The sequence below is a fragment of the Tamandua tetradactyla genome, chromosome 20 (assembly GCF_023851605.1).
Source record: "Tamandua tetradactyla isolate mTamTet1 chromosome 20, mTamTet1.pri, whole genome shotgun sequence".
Lineage (NCBI taxonomy): Eukaryota > Metazoa > Chordata > Mammalia > Pilosa > Myrmecophagidae > Tamandua > Tamandua tetradactyla.
The window spans coordinates 39,750,929-39,776,124 of NC_135346.1; the positions used below are offsets into that span (position 1 = coordinate 39,750,929).

A 25,196-nucleotide genomic window follows, 5' to 3' on the forward strand; every position below is an offset into this window, starting at 1 on the left:
GCATAATTTCATATGTCTTTCTCTCTTACTAGACTAATTTAATGGCCCTTCAATTCATCACTGTATCCTCAGAGCTCATGCTAAGGCACTATGGCAGCCAGCCTTCAAGATCGCCCTCAATGATCCCACCTCCTGCTACTCATGCTCTTATGTAATACTCTCTCCTTGAGCATGGACTTGACTCAGTTACTTTATTCTAATTAATAGAATAAGATGAAGTGACAATATGTGACTTGGGGATTAGGTATACACTGTCTCTCCCTCCCTCTCAAATCACTTGCTCTGGGTGACCTGAGAGGGAGGGAGAGACAGTGGCCACCTCATAAAGACATTCACGTGGGAAGGAGATGAGGCCACTTGTCAGTAGCCATGTGACTAAGCCATCTCACCAGCTATGGTCAAGCTTTCAGATGACGGCAGACTCGGTCCATGTCTTGACTGCAACCTCATTAGGAACCCTGAACCAAAACATCCAGCTAAGCTGCCCTTACACTTCTGTCCCACGGAATCTGTGAGATAATAAATGCTTTTTGTTTTAAGCTACGAAATATTGAGTGTAGTTTGCTACACAGCAATGGAAAACAGATACATTTCTACTGCTTGAAATATACCAGGACTTCAGTATATGTTGAATAAATGAATGAATGCATGGATGGATGGACAGATGAGTAAAGGAATAAAAATTTTAGGCTTCTAAGAAATAATGATGTTTAAAGCTACTGTTTGTAAACACTTCCTAGATTCTTAGCTTTCATGTCAGAATCTCATTTAATGGTGACATCCATCCTAAATGTTACATATGATGATCCACATTTTACTGGTGAGGAAACAGAGGCCTGAAGAATCTGAGAATCAAGAAAAGGTGTGACACCAAAGCAGGAGAATCACACCACACTGCTGCCTGGCATCACGGTCAGTTTCCTGACTTATCCAAGGGAAATCTTTAGCAGTCCATGAGCTAGAGGAAGACACAGGTCCTTTATGGGCCACACCATTCCTTTTTCATGTTTTTGTTATTTAATTTAATCATTAATTTATTTTTCACAATGTTGAGCAGTCATCGCCTCTATCTGCTTCTGAAACATGCTATTTACTTTTAGATCTTAGGTGCAGAAAGTCATTTTGGCCCCAAACCTCAATTCTTGGTACATTATCATCATCCTTAGGGAAAGACCCTTTCTTTAAATCACTTATATATATTTTCCCTTTCATCCTCCAATGGCCCCCGCATCCCCCAACCACTAATATACCTAATGCCTTTCCCCTTATTTATCCGTGCTTTGTTTTATAAAGCACTCATGCCCCTTCCAACTTTGATCTTCTGTTTTTCATCTATTAAAAAAACAACAGGCATATACAGTTCATCTGTCCTTAAGGAGACAGCTGCCTTCTGCAGAAAAAGTAAGTGCTAAACAAATAGTCAAGAATCCTTTGTTCTAAATCAGATATCCATACACTATGGCCTGAGGGCCAAATCTGGCCCTCCCATGACTGCCTGATTTGTAAATAGAGTTTATTGGAAGCCAAGCATGCCCATTTGTTTAGGAATTGTCTAAGGATGCTTTTTCACTACAATGGTAGAGTTGAATAGTTGCCTCAGAGACTATTTGACCTGCAAAGACTAAAATGCTTACTATCTGACCTTTTAAAGAGAAAGGTTGCAGATGCTTGCTCTAAAACATAATCTGTCTCCTATAACTTAGTATGATCATGTTCACACTAAAAGTTATAGGAGACACCTCTTGGCCTTAATGTCCAGTTCCTAAAATTGAGGCCACAGCTCTACAACTGTAATTTTCGTTTCTCTTTTCTTTTCCTTTTGTTTTTAATTTATTTCTTTCTAACTTAAGCAGTAAAGCACATTTCAAACAAACTGTTTATGAGAAAACCCAATACAAAAGTGAAGTTTCTCTGGCAGAAGCAAGACAAGGGCCCAGAATCTTGGCAGCCTGGCCTCACCCTCACCTATCCCCTCCATCAGCTGCTCAAGTTCCACTTTGAGATATGTTCTAGTTTGCTAGCTGCTGGAATGCAATATACCAGAAACAGAATGGCTTTTAAAAAGGGGGATTTAATGAGTTGCTAGTTTACAGTTCTAAGGCCGAGAAAATGTCCCAATTAAAACAAGTCTAAAGAAATGTCCAATCAAAGGCATCTAGGGAAAGATACCTTGGTTCAAGAAGGCCAATGAAGTTCAGGGTTTCTCTCTCAAGTGAGAAGGCACATGGCGAACACAGTCAGGGTTTCTCTCTCAGCTGGAAGGGCAGATGGCAAACATGACATCATCTGCTAGCATCTTCTCCTGGCTTCCTGTTTCATGAAGCTCCCCAGGAGGCATTTTCCTTCTTCATCTCCAAAGGTTGCTGGCTCGTGGACTCTCTGCATCTCATGGCTACATCGTTCTGCTCTCTCTGAATCTCTCTGAATCTCTCATTCTCCAAAATGTTTCCTCTTTTATAGGACTTCAGAAACTAATCAAGGCCCACTCAAATGGGTGGAGACATTGCATCCCCTAATCCAGTTTAACAACCATTCTTAACTAAATCACATCAACCAGGGAGATGATCTCATTACAGTTTCAAATATACAGTATTGAATAGGGATTATTCTACCTTTAAGAAATGGGATTTATATTAAAACATGGCTTTTCTTAGGGGGCATGCTTCCTTTCAAACCAGCACAAGATACTACTGGAATTCTTTGAGAAAAGCAACCTGCTTCTTACATACTTTATAAGGTAACTCTCTTCTGTGACATCCTCTTATAGTATGATAGCATGAATTTTTAAAGTCATTCAAATGCCTTCTCTGGTATTTGCTGTGTGGCTTGGAGAAGTCATAGTAATCTCTCGGAACCTTAGTATCCTCATCTGCCTGGGAAAATGGAGATAAATCATCGTGATATCACAATGCTGGTTTTGAGGATTAAAGATATATATATATATATATATATATATATATATATACACACACACACACACACACACACACACACGCATGGGAATCTGTAGTTTATGAATGGGAGCTGCAAAGCTACAATGCATAGAAATAAAATTCATTTGAGGGAATCCATGTGATTCACATTTTGTATATTACCAATGAGGCTGGAAAGATCAGCCTTTTTATTTGGATGGAAATCTATTACCTATGAGCTATGATTTGGAGGCACTGTCCAATACCTATGCCTGCCTCAAAATGGCATCTACAGAGGAGGATGAATGCTTGATGCCCCACCTTCAGGAATTAGAAGACTCTGGGTTAAGATGGAACATCTTCAGCCACACAACTTTCTAGACAGAAATAGCACGTTATGCCATTATCCTCTGAAGATTTAGGTTGAGTTAATCAATTTATTAGATTCAATTCCTTGAAAGAAAAGGGCATAAATAAGGTTTAGAAAAGCCCCACAATGTGTGTAACAACTAACAGAGAGCAGACAAAAGAAATGAAGTTCTGATGCATGTGACAACACGGATGAACCTGGAAGACAGCATGTTGAGTGAATTAAGCCAGACATAAGAGCAAAAGTATTTATAATCTCACTGATATGAAATAATTAGAATAAGCAAACTCAGAGAGTGGAAAACTAGAATATAGGTTACCAGGGGACAGTGCGCAGACAGAGAATGGGGTGTTAATGCTTAAATTGATCAGAGTTTCTATTAGGTCTGAGGGGATATAAAACACTACCAAGCAAAGATGGAAACCGTTATTTGGTAGAATGCCGCAGTAAGGAGCATGGTTAGGCTGCGGTCCTAACTGAGAGTCCCGCGTGCCCTGGAGGCACTGGAAGAGGACAATGGGGTGCCAAAACATGGGATCCCATTGATAAAAGTGAGAGACAGAGCTGCAGAGAGAATGTGGGACCCATCTAGACCCATGATTTGGAACAACTAGTGGTTGATCTGAGTCAGAACTGCACTAAATAAGTCAGACAGCACTGAGTCCCAGGTCAACAGCTATTGCCATAGGGTGTATCAGATGCAGCCACGTGCCAGGTATGGTGTGGGCACTCCACATGCATTGTGTCATTCCATATTTTTACAGCAGTGCGATTTGGGAAGTTAGCTTACTTTACAGAAATAACTGCTGCTGCAGAGACAATGCAACTTCATAAGTGCTCCCTGTCCTTTTCTTCTTATCCTAGCTTCCCTCACCATGAGATGGGGATGATTAGCCAGCACTGGGGAAGCCCTGTTGAGTGAGAGTGCTGTAAGCCACTTTGGGGCCGAGCGAGTTAAGAGCCACAGTGCCACCTTCTCTGCCATGGGGAACTCGAAAGCCCTGGGTGGACGTGGCAAGACCAAAAAAGAAATAGATCCCAGATCCCCAAGTGGCCTGAGAGAGGAGAAACTGCTCAAACTGCCTGAGTAAGAAATAAAACTGCTATTGTGCTGATCCACTGAGGTTTCAAGGTTTATCTTTCACCAGAGCATAGCTTGCCCATTCTGACCAACATAAGAGCTAATATTTATTTAGTGCTTGTTGCTTCTTTGAGTACTTTACAGGGATTTTTAATGCTTTCCGTCCTCACAGAAGACCTCTTGCTCTCATTTCACCAATAAAGACATGAGTGAATTATGTAAGAATACACAGTTTAGGCTGTAGCAGAGCCTTAAAGCTGACCCCAGAGCCGCCCCTGCACCACTTCGCTGAACTGCTTCCTATTAGAAGGAAAAGAGAGCTGAGATGTGAAGGAACCTGCCCACAATCATGTTGCTAAGAACTGGCGGAGCTATGATTCAAACCCTAGTCTGTTAGGTTCCCCACTCTGTGAGAGCTGCCACTGTCTTTTTCCATTCTCCATTGCAGTAATGGCACAGCCTGATCCAGGGTAACTGTCATGTTTCTTTCCTTGCTTTTCCGTGAACTCTCCGGATAAGGGATGTGAAAAAACTTTGGAAAGGGTGAAGAGCTGTACTGATGGGAAGGGGCCACCAGAAGTGGGGAGAGCAGGCAGGGGCCATCTGAGTGCCGTAGTCTTGAATCCATGTTCACAGTGGGGGCTGCAGACGCTCTGGCCTGAAAAGGAAACAGCCCTTCCTCTCCTTCCTCTTGGCAGCACTGCCCACCAACGCGAAACTCATCTGTGCAGAGCTTGCAAAACTCAGCAACACCGCCATGGGCGTTCCCTGGAGAAGCCGAGAGCCTGGCTATGACAGGAGTATTGACTTTCAAACCCCACTGTTCGAGCCTCGGGACGCTCTTTGACTCCTATTTCCTTTTTCCTTCTATAGTGCAGCAAAGGTCCAGAGAAACAGGATCGTCAAGCCCAGTCTTGCCAGCCTGGGTAATTAGGAGTGGGCTCTAGCATGAAGGGAAAGAAATGAAAGAAATAAGATCAATGGTAGCTAACATTCACGAACCATTATGACATTGACGTAATATCTCTGAATTCTGACAGCAATGCTGAGAGATGGGTATTATCTAATTTTACTGGGCAAAAAATTGAGATTCAGGGAGATTATGTGACTCACCCAAAGTCACACATCTGGGAGTTAGACATTCATAAGGTTCCTTTGGAGCCAGGAATCTCAATTTATGTGGCGCTTTGAATGTTGATTAGCTTTATGAATGCCTTTCTACGTCGGTTCGCTTGACAATTTTGCAGCCGTGAATCGGGGTCCTTACCTTGCAAAGAGGATTTGTACGTGTTAGTTTATTTGAGACTCACAAAAGCTTTGTGAGGTAGGCAGGGCATAACTGATTTCATATTCAAGGGCCTGAGATGCAGAGGTAAGCATCTCACCCAAAGTCCCTATCAGACGCAGGTGTTCTCAAATATGGTTGGATGTCATTCCCTTAACTCTGAGGCTCTCTCTTCGAAAGCTCAGGATTGCCAAGTGGTCAAGAGCCTGGCTTTAGGCACAAGACCATGGCTTTGAATCCTGACTCCACAGCTCATGGGCTATGTGACCTCTAATTTGCATCGTTCTTTTGAGTCTTGGTTTCCTCAGCCACAAAGTCAGAATAATAACAGTAACACTCACTTCATGGTTATTATAAAGATTTGATGTAACTCCCTATAATGTTGGTATTCAATGGATAAGAGCTATTATTTTCCTCACATCTTAAAATCCTTTTATTTGACTGTTCCTGACTATGAAAGGTCACCTTTAAAAACATATGTATCATGACTTGTGATGGAGCCTGAAACTCCCACTAGCTGGTTTGTCTTTCATTCTCTGAGATTCCCAGGGAACCTGACTGTGCCCAGTGCTGGTTTTGTGAATTGAAGGAAAGTGGTGCCACTCAGTCCTCTCCCTGTTAGCTTCTGGCCTTTCTGAAGGAGAGGTTGGGGTAGGGCTGGATTAAAAACCCTACCCATGGACGGCTCCACGGTCTCCATGCTCCCAGAGCTGCTGTCCCTCTCAGCAGCTTCAGCTGCTTTCCTGATAACACTGTGATTCTCTCTGGTCTTCTGGGAGTCCCACCAGCATCATTAATCAAAGCACCGTGTTGCTTACTCGTACTGAAGCATCCTCGCCGCCTCATCAATCATAAAAGCAGCAAAGGGTGTGCTTCGGATTTCTAAGAAAAGCTCCAGACAGCACCAGAAGAAAAAAAAACATCGTGCGGGGGTAGGGGGAGCTTAATTATCAGCTGGTCTTCGGCCCATCACTCACACTGGAAATGTCTTTACAGCTTTGTTTGGGTTGTGTCTCTTTTTAAAATCCTAGTAAACAGCCATTAAGCTAAAAACCCTCATTGCTCGGCACAGGGAGCCCCACTGCTTTTCAAGCTATTATTTTAATAAGGCCTATTTTACAATTAAGGCACCATGGGCTTTAAATTACATATAAAATAAAATGTGGAAATTGAAGCATTAAGCGTTTGACTGCCGTTAGAGAAACAGCAGCCGCTCTTTGTGGTAAAATGCTGTCTGGTGTAAAACGAGTAGAACAGAAGGCCAGGGTTCTGCACTACCATGATCTAAAACAACACACACACACACACCAGGAGCAGGGCCCGCTCACTGTTCTCCAACGAGGGTCTGGGTTAGTGCTTAAATGGAGCTAAATAACAATAATAGTAATAATATTAATAATAATCACAGTGCTCTTATCAACATTTTTGGGGCACTTACTATATGCCATGCACCAGCTGAGAACTTCCTATGTACTGTCACCTCCCCCTGTTCCAAGTCTAAGAGGGAGGTGCCAATTTTATCCCCTTTATAAAGAAGGAAGTGGAGGCTTAGAGAACAGGCCCCTTGCCCCGGGTCCCAGTGCTAGGAAGGGGCCGAGTTAGGAGTTCAATTCAGGTCCTTCTGACTCCAGGCCCTGTGGTTGTAGCCACTCTGCTCCAATGTCAAACTATTGTCTTCATCAGCAAATATGTTTGGGTCCTGTGATGGATTGAATTATATGCTCTAAGGAAAGATATGTGCTTAATCTTAATCTGTGACCCTTTGTGTGTGAATCATCTGTAAAGAACATTTCCAAACATGTTAAGGTGAGTCAGGGTGTGGACTCGTTTGTGAATAGGACCTTCGAAGGTCCTATTTAGGTGTGGCCAACAGATTTGGGTCGATTGACTCAGTAATCCACAGAAGAGGAGGCCAGAGAAAAATACAGGAAGCTCGAAGTCAGCAGAAACCAGAGGAGCACAAGAAGAGAGAAGTGGCCATATGACAGGAGGCAGAGATACAAGACAAAGGCCCCCAAGAACGGCAGCAAGCAGCCCTTCAGAGAAAGCTTCACCTTGCCATCACCTTGAGTTTGGACTTCTAACTTCTGAAACCATGAGCCAATAAATCCCTGTTGTTAAGCAACCCACTGTGTGGTATTTGTCATAGCAGCTGGCAAATTAAGGCAAGCCCCTAGAACTATGCTAGGTGCTAGGGAGTCCACCTGTGAAGGAAACAACCATGGTCTTTGCCCCTAGAGCATTTATGATGAATTATAATTTATTATAATCAATTGCATGAATGGTCATTATTGCAAAGGAAGCAAAAAAAAAAGTGCAGCCATATAGAATAAGGAGGGAAGGGGGTTCTGCTTAAATGGGGAAGCAGGGAAGGTGATATTGAAGCCAAAAGAGAGGAGCAGGCAAAGAGGACTCAACACAAAATGAAACCCACCACGATCCTTAGCCCTGTGGAGGGAAGACCTTTGGTGACTTCCAGGAAAGGAGGCAGTGAGGTTGGAAGTGGAGAGTAAAGAGAGAATGAAGCACAATGAGGATGGTGAGCCAACAAAGGTCAGCCATTCATGACCACAATAAGGAGCCCACCATGTTCTAAACCTTAGGAGAGTTTTAGGCAAGGGAGACTCATGATCTAATTTCAAGTAGATTACATGACTTGCTAGTGGGGGTGGACTGAAAGTTGGTGAGATAGAAAGCGGAGACAAATCAGGAGGTTCTTGCAGTGGCCTAGGAAGGCTAACGTTGTTGTGGCAATGGAGATGGAGAAATGAAAATATTCATGAATACTTTGGCAGTAGAAATAGGATTAGTCGCAAACATCATCTCCCATGGGTTCCCACCAGATATTCTGTGTTTTACTATTATCTGGTCCTTGTCCTCCCAGAGAAGATTCCATGTGCCCCCTTTTGCAGGGCTCTGTGTTCCAAACTGTTCTGCCTCTCCCTTCCTGGAATATCTATATGTTTATTAAGATCTTTGCTAGTCTTGCCAGTCATCTCCTCCTCTTTCTTGCAAAAAAATGTTTTAAGCTGCCACCCCCTCCCTTGGCTCTCCCCATGGTTGGCATCAAGTCCAGCCATGGACTTAATGTTTGAAAAGTTTTGGGGTGTTTTTGAAAAGGTTTGGAGTGTTTTTCTACAGAGCCACATGTGAAACTGACCTGTTTGCCTCTGTAGATACCTGTCAGTAGAGGGTGACACCAGAAAACACTCACTTGCCTTTAGAAAGCATCAGAGCCCCCATGGGCAAGAGGCCTTTTCAAAACAGCACCAGTTGGGGACAGCCAGGGTTTGTATCTGCCCCAGTGGTCTAGGAGTCTCCTTTGTCAAAGGATGAACCTCTTCTGTGTGGAACAGAGGGTGTGACCATCTGTGTCATAGGTTTGGAAGCTTTTCAATTCTTGTCCACAAAATCCACCTCCTGGGTGGTGCTGAGTCAAATTCATTAACATCTGACAGCTGTTCAGTGGCTTATTGAAAATGAATTACAGCCTCATGGTGTGATTCTGTTTAGCCCTTTACAACTAGAGAACGCCTTGGCAACTACATAGAGAGCCAGAAAGCCTCAGGCCTGGGATGGGGTGAAGGACTTTTTGAAAGGAGTGATCCTTTTGAACTCTGCTTATATTTCTGTGCTAACAGAAAATCTGCAAAGGTCAATCTTGGCAGAATGGAGCTTGGGACCTTCCAGAGATGCTCAGTGTTGGTCTCTCTCTCCTAAATCTCCTTGGAAGTATATTAGAAAGATTCTAGAAAGAGATATTAGTGGGCTGTTTGTCAGGCCCACCCTATGTAGAATGTTTCTTCTGTTTTCTAAGAGTTGATTCTCCACCCCTTCAGCCCACAGATTTCCTGTGGGAGAAGCCGTATTTCTGCACTGTGACCTCTTCCCCGGCTTCAGCTGATGGAAGGCCAATCAGACTCCCTCCCCTAAGAAAGTGGAGCTGAGATTAAGGTCTCAGTGGGGCAGGTCTCTTGAACAAAGGAAATAAACTCCTACTTGCTGGGAAAAACCCTGTTTTCCCCCAGGTAATGTTAGGGAAATTAATGCTGCCTTCCACAATAGACAAGCCCACAATTTTTGTAACTTAACACCATAAAATTTTATTTCTCATTCATGCTTGTAGAAATATCACATAGAACACATGGTTTCCAGGTTGCTGTAGCACCGAGCGAGAGAGCTGGGAAGTCATCAGGGAGGTTTTTAAGAGCCAAGCCTTCCTTACATCACTGCCATTTGCACTCCATTGGTCAGAATTAAGGTAGAGGGTTCAAACTTAGCTACAAGAAAGACAGAGTCAGGGAAATGGAGTTTTACTGCATGCCAAGAAAGAGGAAATGGTGTAGTGAGCATGTAGTATTGCTTTGCCACATGCGTGATCCAGAAAATAAAAAAAGTCATTCCCCAAAGAGAGAGGAAAATGAAGTAGGCACATGCTACAAACAGTGTCCCTTCAACAAATTCCCGTAGGAATTGCATTAGCTCAAGGGATCTTTGTACTGGCAAACAAAGAGTAACTACACATACAGCCTTCAGCATCACTGCCCAAGTACTCTGGAAGGGACTTGAAGATAATACTGCTGGAGGTCAAGCCCAACTCCTCACAGTGATAAAAAGGTAAAATTCTATAGGCTTAACAATTTAACCATAAATGGCTTGAGGACACAAGTGTTCCGGCACTGTGGAAGTCTGTTGGCTCTGGTATGAAGATGAAACTTTTTATATTATCAACTGAGAAAGTATCTCAATGCAGTTATGATGATTTTTGAAAGAACATCCTTTCCTCTAGCAACGGTCATGGTCTCATACATTTAAGACAAAAGGCTGTAGTGCCGGGGAAGAGGAAATCAGAAAGCCTGAGTCCAGGAGAAGAGAAAGAGAGACAAGTGCACAATTAGGATCAGAGTGGTTCTTTGAACAGAAGTGGGTGGCATCCTGGGTGCTGTGATTTCAGTGCTGAGAGGAGAACTGCGCAGGCTTCCCAATGTTCTCCCACTCCTATTGCTTATCCCTGAAACCCATCCCATCCTAAGAGCTTCATTCATTCATTCTCATGGCTTTTTACTTATCTTCCCAATCTCCTCTCCTTGGGCCCAGTACGCCAAAGCTGATGATTTCTGTGAAATTCCCCAGACTCACTCCTCGCTGTCATCCTCTGTCCTGAGGTCCTCCTCCCCTTGCCTGAAATGTCCTTGGCCTCTTCCTCCTTATGGAAAATTCTTTCATTCCTCCAGCCCTCTGCGAAGCCTTCCTTGTGTGGCCAACCAGAGACAATCACCCCTTCTTCTGTGGCACTATTGCCACTATTTTTATTCTTAATATACTGTCTTTAATTAATTTATTTCCCAGTCATCATCCTTGTCCCTGCTTAGCCCCCCAAGCCCCAGCCTGGGCACTCCGTGAAGGTAGGATTTGCATCTTACTTGTATTTAAACTCCTATAGAATCATCTATTGTCTAACACATGGTAAGTTCTCAGTAAATAATTGACTACATAAACAAATAAGCAAATAAATGAATGACTAAATCTCTAAAAGTAGTTCCCTCCCGAAAAGATAACCAAATCAAGCCTTAGTAAATATATAAATAAGTGTTGATCAACTGATTTTAGCTTTAGGATAAATAGGACAGTTTTGGTTACTCCTGCTGCAGAAATTTCTTTTTTCTCTCTGGCTTATCCCCATGGAGCGCTCAGGCTCTCAGCTCCTCCACTGACTCTTCAAAATCCATTTTCTCCAGCTTTGAATTTCCCTTCTTCTACCTTGCATACAGTTTACTTCTATTTCTTGCTACCCAACTTGAATAACAAACTCATCATCATGCTTAACAGTAGTAGAATGTTTTCTTCCAATAGAGCAGGCACCATGTTTGTCGTGTCATCAGCACACCCAGTACTTAGAACAGTGTTTGGTACATAATAGAGGGTGAACAAATACTTGTTGAATGAATGGACAAATCAATAAATATGTGAAAGAATAACGTGCTTTCCCACCAATATACTACCAGCTTCTTAGAAACTGGTCTGGGTGTTAGTTAGCAAGTTTTCCTGTTATAAGAGGATGGGTAATTGGTTTATCCCATGTACAAATTCTTATCAACTGTCAGCAGCTAGCTGAACCACTCTATTGAGAAGGATTCTGAAGCCAAATCTATCTCAGAGGGAAAAAAATAAAAATAAAAAATGATGGATTAGTGATGTCTGTCATGGGCAAAGGAGACAAAGTAATGGTGCATCTGTCATCCCTGAACTAGAAAATATTCCATTGCAATACATAAGCAATGCTTGATCATGTGGTTCAGGATGTAAACATCAGAGCAAAGTGGTGAGAAATAAAGGAAGGATGGGAGGGAGAGAATGCAAACAGTTTCCAGGTAATTTTAATTTTTTTGATTGGTGAAAAGTTTTAAAAATAAATTGGTTTTCAAGTTTGCATAAAATATCTAAGTAGATCTGATTATCAATTTAAATAATAAAATCATCAAAATATAAACTGTAAAAAAAAATACCCCAACTCATCCCAATCATATTATATATAGGCTGAAGTTATTTGGGGACCTTAGAACAAATCACCTGGAGATGCTCTGTGATATGTGAGTGTCATTCATCACATTTTTGCAGCATTTTTCTGCTAGGTCCATGGTAGAATTTCATCTTTCTGGCTCCCTGAAGTTAGGTGTGGTCAGGTGGTTTGTACTTGCCAATGAAATGTGAATGGAGGGGACATGTGTCCCCTTTGGGTAAAAGACTTTAAGAACCAGAATATGATTTGCTCTTCTTTTCCCCTGCCACAGAAACCAACAAAGCTTTGGATAGTAGAGCACTTTTTCAGCCTCAATTTCTGAGTGAGGACAGCATGGAGTAAAGCCTCTGGCTGATCTGCTGAAAACATATAGTATGAATGACAAATAAACCTCAATATTTTTAAGCTTCTGAGATTTGGAAGTTGTTCATTACTACAATGTAACTGTGTCCTAATTATGATATGTTACAGCACAAGGTCAAGATGAAACTAGTGGATTAGGACCAGTTGCTTGGTTAAGCACCTCATTCATTATATTCCATGGCTTCTGTTCTAGTTTGCTAGCTGCCGGAATGCAACACACCAGAGACGGATTGGCTTTTAATAAAAGGGGATTTATTTTGTTGGTTCTTCAGAGGAAAGGCAGCTAACTTTCCACTGAGGTTCTTTCTTACGTGGAAGGCACAGGATGGTCTCTGCTGGTCTTCTCTCCAGGCCCCTGGGTTCCAACAACTTTCCCCAGGGTGACTTTTTCTGTATCTCCAAAGGCCTGGGCTGAGCTGCAAGTGCTGAGATGAGGAATGCCGAGCTGCTTAGCAGTGCTACATTGCAATCTCTCATTTAAGCACCAGCCAATTAAGTCAAACATCACTCACTGCAGCAGACACGCCTCCTAGCTGACTGCAGATGTAATTGGCAACAGATGAGGTTCGCGTACTGCTGGCTTATGTCCGCAGCAACAAGACTAGGTATGCTCACCTGGCCAAGTTGACAATTGAATCTCACTAACACAGCTTCTATTCACCTGAAATATTTAGGAAAAGAATCAATAGAGGGAGAAATGAAAGTTCTACCTCCCACTGCTCCTTGTCAGTGGGAACCTGTGCTCTAACAGAGCAAAACTATGCACAGTTCTTTTTAGTTACTCCCAGACTTTTTATTTCATGCCTTTCTTACCATTTTCCTCTCTCCTTAGAAATCTTCCTATATATCACCTTGTAATCCATTCACACCCATCTCCCAAGAACCAGCTACAATGCTGATTCCTCCAAATGTACCTTCTCACCAGCCAGAAGTGATGTCTTCCTCTCTTCTGAACTTTCAAAGTAATTTATCATTAGTCCTCTCATTACACTTTTAACTTTCTAGCATGAAAGTTTGTTGATTAAGAATATGAAAAAAATGGAGTGAAGGAGGAAAAGAGAGAAGGACGTAAATTCAAGGAATCGTGGGCAGTAATATGCAACAACATTTACAGCATTGGGAAATTGGTCTTTGTCTCTCCTCTATTTCATATTTTAGACTTTCCTTCACCAACTACTCCTTATCTTAGTTTCTCTGATGAACTTGTCTAATGCCCCTAAGCTCTTCCCAGCTGTGCCTACTGATGAATCATGGGTTAATTGCTCAGATAAATGTACCCTCGCTAACAGATAAAGGAATCTATGGTCCTTCCTGATTAATGTAATGCATACTTCTCCCATTGCCCTTTCCTTCATCACTTGATGGCTTGTGATACACATAATTGTAAATTCTAGATCTTCAGGATGTACAATTTGAAAAGAATAACCTCAACTCCTTTAAAGGAACTTAGGAGAAGACACAAACCAATTTTGGGGGCCTAGTGCAAAAAGAAAGTGCAGAGCCCTTGTTCAAAAGTCATTAAAAATCTAAAGATAACAACAGCAAAGCAGTAAAGTAAGGGCGGACATTAAACCTACACATATTACACACCCATGAAGTCAGCTTGTGTGGGATGTGAAAGCTCTTAATGCCCTCAACTCCCGCAGTACAAGTGATGGCCCATTCCAGTTGCGTATTAGATCCTCTCCGAACTGGCAACACCTCCATCTACCTTTTCCCATCGACTAGTTTGACCCTTGTATGAAGACCTTGACTTTGAGAAATCAGCTGTTGAAGCAGTTTGGAAACCTTTAGAAATGCTGCTTACTGAGTCTTTTTTTCCTGCAGAGAAAATTGTATGCACTCCAGCATCAAAGCTTCACTTACTTTCATCCAGCCACCCTTCAAGATGCCAAAGAATAATTCTGATTTGTTCTTATCTTCCCTTACCTAATGTGTTCATCTACTTGAACATTTACCTATTTCTTGATGCAAGTGAAAGTTTGCACCCCATCTTCTAAGAACAGCAGACTTGAGGTTCTGAAAGTAAGTTTAATTTTATTTTAAAAAACATTTTTCTTCCTACCTAAATCAAAGAGAGATTGAGAATACCTTTAGCTTACATTGTCTTACTCCTCTACAGTTCAATTCCACATCAAGGTAACAGAGAAACTGTGGAATGTTATCTAGTAGGCAAGCCAGCAGTTCCTAGCTTGGCTCTGCAATGTTCTGTGACCCCCTTGGAGCCTCTGTCAGAAAGTGCACCACACATAGGAGACAGCTGGTCTACTCCCATTCAAAATTCCAGGAAACACCAAAAGACTGTGATGAGGAACAGAAAGTCATATTGCTATTGTCCTTGTGCTACCTTTGACAAACTAGGTCAGGTAAGCTTGGTAAGTGAGTGCACAGGGTAGGTGAGATCGAGGTGCTGGCTTCAATTCCCAAAAGGCCAGGCCAGCATCACATTTGGACGCACTAGTTGACTGTCCCAGTCACTTATTATCCATACCCACAATGATTAGCCCAGCATCCATCCTGATAGACTGGTGATCCCAGAGCATCAGTCATTAAATTTTGCTTACTATCATTTCTGGGACAAACCACATTTCCATGTTCAATGTGGTGTCTCACAAATGTGTAACTGAGGATTGTTGGGGTAGGGATGTGGTAGAGTTGGGTTGTACCACCTCATGCAATTCTTTCCAACTCCACATTCAGTGATGTAACTTTGGTAGCTTTGAATTAGCCACGGTGGGAGTATTTACATCACAGAAATCAGCTAACACTACAAATCAAGGTTTTTGTTTTAGTTTTTGTTTTCCCAGAGAGCCAATTTATTAGCTCACCATGTCTCACATCGTGATTCATTTGTTTATATATTCACCCATTTTTTTTCATCCATGATATAGTAACAAAAATATGTATTGCTTGGGTGACAATGTAATTTATACCTCAAATTAAGACATTTCAGAGTAAAAGGAGATGCTATTAAAAATCACACTAAGACAATCTGAATAAATGGAACTGGCTTGAGCAAATGAGAATGTTTTGCTATTATATCCATGACTTCTAGGCCCTGTGCTTGTGGTTGGGAATCCAGCAGTCATTATTCTAAGAAACATAATCCCCATCCTTCTGAATTACATCCTAGTGGGCTAAAAGAACTTATCAATAAGTAGCATTATTTACTGCTTAATATCCCATTAATACTTCAAAAAATTCAAATCAAATGCTTTAAGAACAGATAAATGAAAACTGGTTTTATCTCAATCACCTAATTTTGAGTTGTGACTCTATAAAGTAATTTGATTGTTTTAAAAAACAAGTCTCATCAACCCTACCACACTAAAAGTGCCTGCCTGCCATGCTGGAGACCCGGGTTCGATTCCTGATGCCTACCCATGGAAAAAAAAAGTGGTCACCATGAGAGGTTGAATATTTATCCCAATAAGACTACTATTACTAGAATATTCTTTATGGGAAATTGCCTTCCCATCCCAAGAATCTGATTTTGAATTGCTTTGATCATAGCCAGCCTTCATCCTTGAATCTCTATGTGGACTAAACTGTTGAAATGGGCCAAAGGTATATGGCATTAAGTGTGATGAAGAAAGTGACAGAGTTGTGTAGAACACTTTGGTATAAGAGTTTGAAATCATAATAACATCAGGAGATGAAGTTTCCTGCATGGTTACCTAAAGTGGCTTTGCAAATAGAAACTCTTAAGAAGTCTTAGAGTTTTAGAATTAGAATTTTAAATTCATCTGATTTTTAAAACCATCCCCAAAAGCTTTTGGCCAAGTCTTCTATAGCCCAGGTGAGGTGAGGGGAGAAGGGGAAACAAATTTACATTAATGGCATTTGAGCTCCTAGCCAAGGTTCTGTCCTTCCTTCCTTTATTCATTCATTCATTCAACAAAGAATGATATGCACCTGCTATATTTCAGGGTGAGGTCCTGGGAACACAGCAGCAAGGAAAAGACACAAGACTACTGTTTTTTTGTGAAGATTACAGCCTGGAGAAGAGACAGACTTTAATCAAACAGCACACAGATAAAGAATGGTTTCAGATGTACTAAATACCATAAAAGGAATGCACAAGTCTCTATGAGAGAATGTAACCATACTGAGGAAGTAAGATGCAAGCCAAAACATGAAGGGTGAATAGGAATTAACTGATCAAAGGGTGTGGGGAGAGAGCCGCATATATAGAAGCCCAGAAACTCATGTTAGAATCACAGAATCATTCTCACTTGGGGGTCACTTGACCAAACTCCTCTTTGGTAGGGAGAAAAGTAGAAAGGTCAAGTCTAAAGACCAGATGTTCCAACCCATACTCTGTGCAGGACATTTCCCACCATTTTCCTTCTCTCCAGGCTTTTGGCTTTAAACAGCTCTCTCAGCATCTCCAAACATCTGTGTCTAAGCTTTCCCAAAAATGTTATTCTTTAAGGGAACTGCAGTAAGCTAATCAAAACCCACCTTGAAAGGGTGGGTCACATCTCCATGGAAACAATCTAATTAAGAGGTCCCACCCAACAATAGGCTTGACACCACCAGATTGCACCAGAAGAGCATGGCTTTTCTTGGGTACATAACATCTTCAAACCAGCACAATCTGTTACACCATGATGTATCTGTCATTCTGTGAACTTTAAAAAGTCTTTTGGGGAGATTATTTGCATTTTTGGTCTGTCCCATCTGTTGGGGCTGACTCATTTGTTTATTCATTCAACAAACAGTTATTGAGCATCCACTATGAGTCAGATACCATTCCAAGCACTTGGCATATATCATAAACAAGACAATAAAAATCACCACCCTAGAGGGGCAGATATCGAATAAATAGTAAACATAATATAGTAGCAGCTCCTGTACAGGAGTAGCAGCACTCCTGTAGTATGTTAGAAGTGGTAAGTGCTATGGGGGACAAAGGGCAATTTAAGATACCAGGAATGCCAGGGGAAGGGGTTGATATACCTTTTTACCTAAGGTGGTGAGGGTAAGCATAATTGGAAAGAGGTCATTTCAGCAAAGACTTACAGGTGGAGAAGGAGTGAATCGTGTGGCCCTCTGGGCCAAGCGGAGGGCACAAACAGAAGCATGGCTGACACATTGGAAACAAAGCAAGGCAGTCAATGTGGCGGGCACTCAGTGAGCAAGGAGAAGAGGAGCAAGAGAGGAGGTTGGAGAGCTAACAGAAGGACAGATCATTTAGGACTTCGGTGGTATTTTTCAGACTTTGATTTTTACCCTGAATTTACTCATCTGGCAAGTATTTGTTAGGCTTCATGGATAGCTGTGAGTCAGAAGCCATAGTGGGAGGGAATGAAGTCAGAAGCAATAAGAATAATAATTTATTTATACCTTTCCTGTTAAAACAGTAGAAAATCAAGGGCATCTCTTCATGTACCCTTTCCTTGTTTGTCTGTCCAACACATACAGCACTGCCCTTCCAGCCCCCGCTTTGACAGGTTGTCCAGACAGAATGGTGACAGCTCCAGAGAGGGTCCTAGGAGCATGGAGCTTTCGGTCTAACTCAGAGTTCCTCAGCTTTGGCACTATTGGCATTTTAGACCAGGTAATTATTTGTGCTGTGTGTGCTGGGGCTGGTGGTGGATTTTTCGGTGCATTATAGGATGTTTAGCAGCATCCCTGGCCTCTCTCAATTTGTGACAACCAAAAATGTCCTGGGGAAGAAAGCAGGCAAAATCATTCCTGGTTGAGAACCACTGGTCTAACTGGAAAGAGGTAGTAAACTTTCATTATCATTTTTGATGAAGCCTTTTGCTGTACTTTTAGAATTCCTCACTTATGGAACTTGAAGGAAGGGGCCACCTTCTACTACAGAATCAGAAAATACCAGAAGCTTGCTTTTGAGATTTCCCTGGCAGTGAGGGTACCAGCACACAGAGCCTAGATACAGGCAATCATGTGTATCCACTCCTGGTCTGGCATCCAAAGATAGAAAAGTGAAGAGAAGCAGGCTTGGGGAAAGTTCTTTGGCAGGGATGGTTGAAGAGCAAGGTGGATTTTTCAGAGAGTAGAAGAAGGATGCTCCCAAGACAGCCTTGTCCAGAGATCCCAGCTGCAGCAAGCAGCAAGTGCTCAGGGCCAGAGGCAGCAGCTCTCCTGCCCAAACTGCTTTGTAGCAATTCTGTAGCAAGTTGGAATTTTCCTGCAGGTTAGTAGTTTCTGGGCTTGTTAACCAGAAACATTTTAAATTATTTTGCTAATTCTTTTTATTCATAAGTCAATCCAATTCAGTTTCTGTTGCTTGCCACCAAGAAATTTGCATGATATAGAAGATAAGACACCGGATAAGCAATGGCTGATTTCTGAAGACAGAGATTGAAGTGGGGTGGGTGCCATGCATTGGGCAGAATGAGCTATTACTGAGGAGCTGACATTCATTTGAGTTTTTGTTTGTTTTGTTATTGTGTTTTGATATTTTGACATACTGTCCTCATGATCTCTCTTTTTTTTTTTTTTTGGTGAGGAAATACTCAGTGCTCAGAGGCAACGGAATGGAAAGGAAGACAGTTGTCTTCTGCCTGTAATTTCCCTAAAGTGAGAACCACATATATCCTCGGCCTGCCTTTCCCTTCCACTCACATGCTCTTCTCCTCTCCCTCTCTCTTCTCAGTGATCTCTAGTCTACCCAGATTGCCCTGATGCCCAGGCTCCATCAGCCTTAAGCCTTTCCTAAAGAGAGACAATTACTGGAGGGCAAGGGGTTCTGTTGTGCTACTCGTGAAGACTTGGATTGTGGACTGCTGTGGCAGAAACCTCCACTGAACCCTGTCCCTTACCCCTAACTTACGTTGAACTGCCAAGTGGTAGAAGAGGCTTTTACTAGACGCTTCTGGTGGTTCGGCCAACACAGTTGCATGACCTTTACAACCTTCTTGATACTTTGCCTAGTTGATAACTGTGCTTGTCTAATCTAGTTCTTCCTAAACCAAGTTCTTTGAGAAGAGGAAGCCCTGATGTCTTAAGACATTGATTCTTTGAAATGAATTAACTTATCTCCTATGCCCATGGAATGGTGCTAGTTATTTACCACCCTGGAGTGAACTGAGAAAATAGTTACTCAAACCATTTTCTGTATTTTGTGGTTCAAATGAAGAAACCCAGCTAAGAAGGGCTTTGGCCAGGAATATCCGGTTTCTGTAACAAAGGAGAATAAGGAGTATGGGACATACTTTAAACCTCAGCTCTTCAGTCCACTTTTAAGCACAAGCTTAACTTTGACCACTTACTGTGCATAAGAAAGACCCTCAATCAATTATTTCTGGTCATGCTGGGATCATAGATGTTGCACTGATTTGTCATTCAACAGCTATATTTTTGTGCCTAGCATGGGATACTACAGAACAAGAGAAGAGTGAAGTAAATGAAAATCATGTGCTTTTCCTTCCAGGAGCTTGATAACTTCTAGAAAAATTTCAAGCAAATATATAGCTATGATTTTTTTTATCTCCTCCCTCAATCTTCCTGGAAAATTCCTACAGATCCTTTAAAACCCAAATCAGGTAAAGCCTTTCTTGAATTCCACTCCCTATCCCCTCTGTACAAGTGGCACTGTTCATGTCTTCTTTGTCATTTCAATCATTCATCAAATATTTACTGAAAACAGCTTACAACACAGGTGGGTACTGGGTGGGGATCCATGCTTGATCCAGGCTTGGTCTCTGCAATTTTGGAGCTGCTTTGTATTTACACAAATAAGAATAAAGATGCCAAGCATAATGCCAAGTGGTGTGAGAGACTCTGGGGGACATGATACAATCAGGATGGTCAAGGACAATTTTCAGGACACTTGAGCTGAGAGCTGAAGGGTATGGAAGAAAGAGGACTAAAGGAAGAACATTTAGAGGGAAGAGAATGTGCAAAGGTCCTGCATTAGTCGAGGTACAGGAAACAGAACTGACAGGATATATATATAATAGAGAGAGAGATTTTAGGAATTGGCTTATGCAACTTTGGGGATGAGCAAGTCCAAATTCTGTAGGGCAGCCTGCAAGTGGAGAACTCTGATGAAGGTTTCGATATATTTCCCAGGAGAAGTTGGCTGGTTAAAGTAGAGATGGAAATTCTTCAATCTGACTGGAAGCATCAGTTCTCCCTTTAAGGCCTTTATTTGATTGAATGAGACTCCTCTCATCCTTTGTTTATTGTAGATGTCATCAACCTCAGATGCAATCAACTGACTAATAATTTAAATCCATGAAATACGCTCACAATCAATAACAATCAGACCACAGTTAGCTTGACCAAACAAGTAGGCACCAAAACCTAGCCAAGTTGATACATGAACTTAATCATCACAGTCCCATTGGCAGGAGATGGCAGGGTGAGGATAAAGGGTTAGAGGAAGATCTATATAGCTGGGGCACAGAGGGCCAGGGAGTGAGGATTTAGATAAAACTGTGCTTAGGATTTTGAATGTTCCTGAATAGCAATGGGAAACCTGAAGGGTTTTCAGCAGGGAAATAACATGATCACAGTTGCATTTTCAAATAATCACAACAATGAATTACACAATGGCCATTACCGAAAAGAGAGAGTGAATACAAGAGAGAATAAAAGGAGACAGTAACTAATGATAATAAATAAACGATAAGCACTAACCGTATCTGGAAGTGCTGCATATGTACAACTTTTCCTTTACTCTTCATTTCTTCAATATGAAGTAGTACAATTATTATCCTAATTTTACAGATGAGGAAACTGAGGCACTGGGCGGTTAACTTGCTGAAGGTTACACAGTCATTAGGGGGCTGAACTAGGACACTGAAGATGTATCAAGTGATGATTGATTGATTTTAGCAGCGCCTGTCACAACGCAGTGATTAAATCTCCCAGCCCTGAAGTCATGGTTCAAATTCTAGCTTCACCTCTCACTAGCTATGAGAACTTGCTTTTAACTTCATTTTCCTCATTTGTAAAATAAGTGAGTAATAGTACCTACCCTCACAGAGATGTATGAAGAGTCAGTGAATTAATGCACATTAAAAACTTAGAGAAAACTCTGGGTGCAGAGTAAGCTTTCAATAAATTTTATCAATATTATCAATATTAGTATAATTTCTTTGTTCATAGCCCAGGCAGACTGATCTGAACGTGTGCTCTGACTACTACTCTGCATTGTCCTTCTAGTAGAGTATATTCTCAGTCCCTTAGCAGAGGGTTGGCACATGTTAAGCAATCAACAAATAGGTGATGAATAAACAAACAAATAAATAAATAAATGACGGGGTGGATTAGTGAAAGACGAAGAGGAAAAGTGGCCGGGATGCTATGCTGTGGAGTTTGGAAAGGAAAACTCAAACTTGCAGTTCTTAGGAAGTAAAAAACCACCTGCATTTAATATCATGAGTGATCCAGAAATGCACCTCTCCTCCAAGGAAAATGACCAGCTAGTCTACACTAAAGGAAACAAGAGGCTCTTTGGACCTCCCAAACACAGCACTGGGTCCTCCCCACACTTCATCTGTATTACTTCATTTGCGCCTAAACCCCAACCCAACCTGTGCTGTGAATTTCCTGGCGAAGCTTACGCCACTAAAAATCCTTTCATGCTCTGCTAATGTGGCATTTGTTTGGTAATACGCGGGAGAAAGCATTAAAAATAAATCCAGAAATGGCATCTTATAAATTCGGATTTTCTGTTCCCGTAATTTATAGGAGTTCATGTTAGAGAGCGCTGTCTTATGCATAAATACAATTTCTTTGTGAGCTGATGATGGAATTTATATCAAAGGGGTCGAACATATACTTCATGAACTCAGCCTCCGCTATTATAAGCTATTTCATGTATAACTGGAGACAAATGATCTCTCCCCCTGTTTGTCTTAACTTAAAATTCAGTTGGTTTGCTTGAATTCATTTCCAGGGCATGGGAGTGGGGGAAGGGAAGCCAAGATTTATACACCTTCAATATAATCAATTCTAAACATATCTTTAGACGAATCATTTAAAAATCTATGCGTCACGAAACACCTCTATTAATTTCAGGACACACAGTTTGTTGCATTTTTATGTGATTGTGAGTTTGTATGTTTAAAGAGATTTAAAAAAAAAAAAAAGTCTATCCTCGCTTTCCTTTCCCCTAAGAAAGAAATTTTAACAGGAACGTTTTGAAATAAAATCCCACAAGGAAACAATCCCCTCAGACAATTAAACTAGGGGAAGGTCCCCTGAGGGCAGACCCCCTCCCCAACCAAAAAAAATCCGTAAAAATAATTGCTACACTGGGTTTCTGCTGTATTTCTGCTGGGCGCTAAGCAAAGGCAGCAGGCGCCTATGCACACACACACACACACACATACACACACACACACACAGAGTCAGTGTGTTCCCGCATGAAACAAACTACTGGCCCTGCTGTGTGTTACGACCTGGCCACACTCGGTTCTTTCTGGCAGCAGCAGTGATTTGGAGATCGTGGCCAGTATAAAATAACAATCAGGGCATTTACAAGGTTCTGCCAAATATTAACCTTATATCCAATTCTCTGCCAACCTTTCAGAGCCCCTAACGTGAACCAGGCCAGCTTCCCCATCACTTTACAATATTCTGCCACCGTGGGGGGAGTGGGGGAGTGGGGGGAGCTGTTACACGCTTGTTAGAAATATTTTAAGGGGGTGTGAATATACCAAGATAATGATGTGGTTTGTTGATGTTTTTCTTTCTTTCTTTTTTTTTTTTTTTCAGTGCCAGAAAGATTGTTTAATTGCTCTCCCTTTCCTCAGGGGAAACTCAGAGGTTAATTTGTCCAAGAGAGTGGGGTTTGAATTTGCCCTGAAGATAACAGAATTAACCTGAGCTGTGGACGAGGGTGTAGGAAACTGGTTGAGACCAGGTGGCCGAGAGTTTTTGGCAGAGAGGATTGAAGTTAAGGTTTTGTGTCTGTGTTAAGGAATCACATCGGACAACAATCACTAAGTACTATGCTCAGTACCACACTTACGAGCACGCTCAGTTAACATTGTATTAATAGTTATTATTTGTATAGTATCATCACAATTACTAGCTTCAAAAGAGATCAACTGGTTTGGACTGCTGCCTTTTACTGCCTCATTTCTCTTACTTCTTCATTATTTTTTAGCAATCATTCTGGAGCCTTGACCATGTGTTAAACTCCATGGTTCACACCGTTGGAGTCCTGTTTGACCTCCCAGCAGCCCCTTGAGGTGGGCACAATTAACATCTCCATTTCGGAGACAAGGAAAAGAGCCTCCTCTGAAGAGGAAATAACTTTCCCAGTTGATGATGCTACTGAATATGAAACTGCATGCAAACCCTAACCCCCATGACCTGGACTTCCAGACTCCTGAGCAGGGCAAGTTTTCTGTTTTGAGACACTGGGAGCCACCCACACCTGGATCCCTTGTGCAGGCATTCCTAGTCTTTGCTTCCCAAAAGCTAATGAGTCAAAGGATACTGCAGTAGAGTGAGCTGTGTCATGGAGAACTTTCGTGCTTCCCAAAGCATCCATGAGCCTTCCATCCCCAAGATTCAATAAATCAATGACTCTCTGTTGGTCGCCTGGACTTGATTCCATCTCTCCCTTCTCCTGCTGTCCCCTCTGACTAAGTCCTAGCCAAGTTTTCCTGCCCCCCCATCCCCGCAAGCTGATCATACCTTCCCACTGAAGGCCTTGGAGAACAAGAGAGCAATTTCCAGTTTGAAATGAAGCCAGGTGAAGACTTTAACAATAACAACAACCACAAAAACGGTCTCTATGGGGCTTCTCTTCAAATCGGTGTTATCACTACTTCACTGGAAGCAGAGGTGGCATTTCTTGTCAGCCAAGACACTCCGTTTTAAAGTTAGTTGGTCTTCTTATGTATTTCTTTGAACGTGTTTGGGGTAAGGGGAGCCAAGTTCTTGAGCGAATGGAGTGTTAGAATAAACATCCCTGCTTGAATGTTGAGGTGGTATTTTAAACTGAGAACCGGCATAGGCAGTCAGGAGATGCAGTTTTCACAGCAGGGCTGTTACTTTAACAATAGGTGACCAGATCCATCGGGCAATCTGACTAAAAGCCCATATTTATTTCCCTAATTTTATAAACATTTAATAGGTCCTTATTAAACACATCAGCCAGCATGATTTAATAACACAATCAGTCTAGAAGTTTAAGAAAATTGAAAACAGAATTTGAATGTAATGCAGCCACAATTACCGGAGATTATAGGGAATCATTCCCATATGTCTCCAGTGGAGAGCTGCTAATCTCTGTTTGCGTGGAGGTGATTTCCTTTGGAACCCTGCCCAGCCTTCAACAGCACTAGTGCTGAACAAATTAGATTTGAAAGTCCCCAATTTTATGACTAAGGTAATATACTCTGTATATTTAGAGAAACACCGAGTTCCTATTTTCACTGGCTCTCAAATGCTGGACAGAGACCTTGATTTCATTTAGTTTGGCTCCACTTAGAATATGCTCATAGGTTTGAAGGGGTCAGCATATGTTTTTGTGTGTCTTTCATAGATACTCTAACTCTTCTCCACCCACAATTCTGAGGAGTTCACATCATGACTTGGTGACGACAGGTCTCAGGAATGCGCTGCAATTAGACCTGGACGGCAGCCTGGTGCTGGAGGCTGGGGACCGCACCTCCTGCCACTAAATATTGAGCCCCCACCCCACTCCTTGTCCTCCGCTCAGGGCA

General features: G+C 41.9%; 1 long non-coding RNA gene across 1 annotated transcript in view; it reads left to right on the forward strand.

The window, feature by feature from the left end:
• Positions 1 to 24,040, forward strand: part of LOC143664561 (uncharacterized) — a 40,989-nt gene extending 16,949 nt beyond the window's left edge. The window contains exon 4 of the long non-coding RNA XR_013166511.1: positions 23,627 to 24,040. This is a non-coding gene — a long non-coding RNA (uncharacterized LOC143664561). The remainder of the gene's footprint in view (positions 1 to 23,626) is intronic.
• Positions 24,041 to 25,196: the final 1,156 nt, after the last annotated feature.